We start from the raw sequence: 3306 nt of genomic DNA on the forward strand, positions 1-3306 counted from the left end.
TATCTCACAGAGGACTTGTATCCAGATTACATAACTCTTACAACTCTATAATAAAAAGGCAAAGAACACAGTTGAAAAATGTCTAAAGGATCTGAACAGACATTTCTCCAAAGAAGATACACAAATGGCCAATAAACATACACAAAAATGGCCATAAACAGGGGCACCTGGGTGGCTCAGCTGTTGAGCATCTGCCTTCGGCTCAGGTCATGATCCCAGGGTCCTGGGAGCCCTCGAACCCCGCATCAGACTCCTGCTCTGCAGGAAGCCTGCTACTGCCTCCCACTCCCCCTGCTTGTGTAAAAAATTATAATGCAATTCTTACACCACTATTCTAACAAAGCATAAAAAATTAGAACTAGAATTTCACTAGACCAGCAACTTCTTTCTGATTCATAAAGACCAGCCAGTTTAATAAAGATGTCATCTATTTCATTATTAAACATAGATATCATCTGTAATATTATATTTTATATTACTTATATTACATCATACTATATGACAAATTTGGAATAAGAAAGACAAAAAAGTAAAGAAACTATTGAAACATGGTTTCTTCAATGTCTGTTGTGAAATTCCAATTCTAGACCCAGAAGAAATTTGAAAAAATATCCCTAGCATAGGAATTACATACATATCATGGGGGAACATGACACATTTTTGAAGAATTACTATTTCAACAACAAGAAGTCCAAAAACTATTTGTGAAACTCTGTGACAAAGTCTTTGCAAATAACATCAAACTCATCTGGGATTAACAATGTCAAGGGTGTTTCCATTTTTACAATACACAAAAGCCAACAATAATTATCTGAATAACCAAGTCTTGCGATTTTTCAAAACCAGGTTCTATGATGCATGGGAGGACTAGAAACGTATATAAAAGAATCATTATTACTGACTGACATTGACATAAATATTACCAGATCTGGTAGTCACAAGTATTTCTAGTTCTCTTTCTTCCTAACATTTAGATAGCACTTCCCCAGCTCACTGAAATTAGACATAGACTTATGACTGTTTTTGACCAGTAATATTTGAGTATAAGTGGAATGTGTTACTTTCTTAGATTTCTTTCCTTGTCTCAAAGTAACCAGCAACATCTTAGCTGGTGAAAAGAGAGCGGTAAGGACAACAAGGAGTAGAGACCCCAATCAATCTATGACTGATATGGATTAGGTTTATCTACACAAACTTGCAGTATCCCTAATTCAAAAGTGATTAAAATACTGCTACTCTTGTGTGATTTAACCTAACAGAATGAACACAAAATAAACTCATTATTTCAAACCACTGATATTTGAGAGTTGTTTTCACTTTACTATAATTAAGCATATCTTAACTGATTGTTTCCGAAAGGGCAAGGAAGTCCCTGCTAAAATATTTGGTCATTATTCACATTTATACCACTATTAAGGAGAAATGAGATATGAAAAGTATTTGGGGGCACCTGGGTGGCTCAGTTGGTTAAGCGACTGCCTTCAGCTCAGGTCATGATCCCAGGGTCCTGGGATCGAGCCCTGCATCGGGCTCCCTGCTCGGTGGGGAGCCTGCTTCTCCCTCTCCCACTCCCCCTGCTTGTGCTCCCTCTCTAGCTGTCCCTCTCTCTCTGTCAATTAAATAAATAAATAAAATCTTTAAAAAGAAATAAAAAGAAAAGTATTTGAGGGCGCCTGGGTGGCTCAGTTGTTAAGCAACTGCCTTCAGCTCAGGTCATGGTCCCAGGGTCCTGGGATCGAGTCCCATATCGGGCTCTCTCCTCTGCGGGAAGCCTGCTTCTCCCTCTCCCACTCCCCCTGCTTGTGTTCCCTCTCTCACTGTGTCTCTCTCTGTCAAATAAATAAATAAAATCTTTAAAAAAAAAAAAAAGAAAAGAAAAGTATTTGAATTATTACATCTTTACATGAAGAGAACTCTACATTAGGCTTTAGTTTAGAATTTTTCCTGAAAAACAGTTTCTTTAGTTCACACTGTAAAGCTCTTTATGATCAAGTTACCTTCAAGTATATAAAAAGAGAAAACAGATATTTTCCCTGGAGCCATCATTACTTTAAAAATGAATGTTTCTCATACATAATTCCTTCATAATTGAGAATTCTGCAAATGGCTTCCTTTTAAAAATTAAACATATTTAAATATGTATTATAAAGTCTATTAAGGGTCTTTAAGATGTTTGATCACCTTCTTTTAAATCCTGTAGAATTGAAATTTTTGTACCAAGCCAGTGGAACTAGAAGAGAGGAAGAACGGTGTTAGGGGTTGAATTGTGTCCCTCCAAATTAATATGTTGAGATCCTAGCCCCTAGTACCTCAGAAAGTGACTATATATTTGGAGATGGAGCCTTTAAAGAGGTAACTAAAGTAAAATGAGATCATATAGGTGGGCCCTAATCCAATAGGGCTGATGTTATAAGAAGCAGAGATTAGGAAATAAATGCGCACACAGGAAAGACCATGTGAAGACATGGAGGAAAATGGTTATCAAAGAAAATGGTCAAAAACTGTCACAAGAGATAAAGGTCATCATATAATAATTCATCAAGAGGATGCATCTAACATTGGAGCACCAATACATACAAAGCAAATATTAACAGAATTGAAGGAAGAAATAGTAATAGTAGGGGACTTCAATATCCCATTTTTATCAGTGGATAGATCATCAAGACAGATGATTAATAAGGAAACAGCAAACTTGAACAACACTATAGAACAAAAGGCCCTAACAGCCATATGCGGAATATTCCATCCAACAGTAGCAGAATGCACATTCTTTTCAAACATTCATAGATCGGGGCGCCTGGGTGGCTCAGTCATTAAGTGTCTGCCTTCGGCTCAGGTCATGATCCCAGGGTCCTGGGATCGAGCCCCATATCGGGCTCCCTGTTCCGCAGGAAGCCTGCTTCTCCCTCTCCCACTCCTCCTGCTTGTGTTCCCTCTCTCGCTGTGTCTCTCTCTGTCAAATAAATAAATAAATAAAATCTTTAAAAATAATAATAATAAAATAAAAATGGGATTCCCTATAAAAAAAAAACCACTCATAGATCATTCTCCAAAACAGACCAAATATTAGGCTATGATACAAGTCTTAACAAATTTAAGTATCAAAAGATACCATATGTGGTATCTTTTCTGAACACAATGGTAGGAAACTAGAAGTCTATAACAGAAGGAAAATTAGAAATTCACAAATATGTAGAAATTAAACAACACACTCTTGAATAGCCAATGGGTCAAAGAAGAAATCAAAAGAGTAATTAAAAGTATCTTGAGACAAACACAAACAAGCACAAAACATACCAAAATTTA

This window comes from Leptonychotes weddellii, chromosome 2, assembly GCF_054177405.1.
Source record: "Leptonychotes weddellii isolate Sample4059 chromosome 2, ASM5417740v2, whole genome shotgun sequence".
Taxonomy (NCBI): domain Eukaryota; kingdom Metazoa; phylum Chordata; class Mammalia; order Carnivora; family Phocidae; genus Leptonychotes; species Leptonychotes weddellii.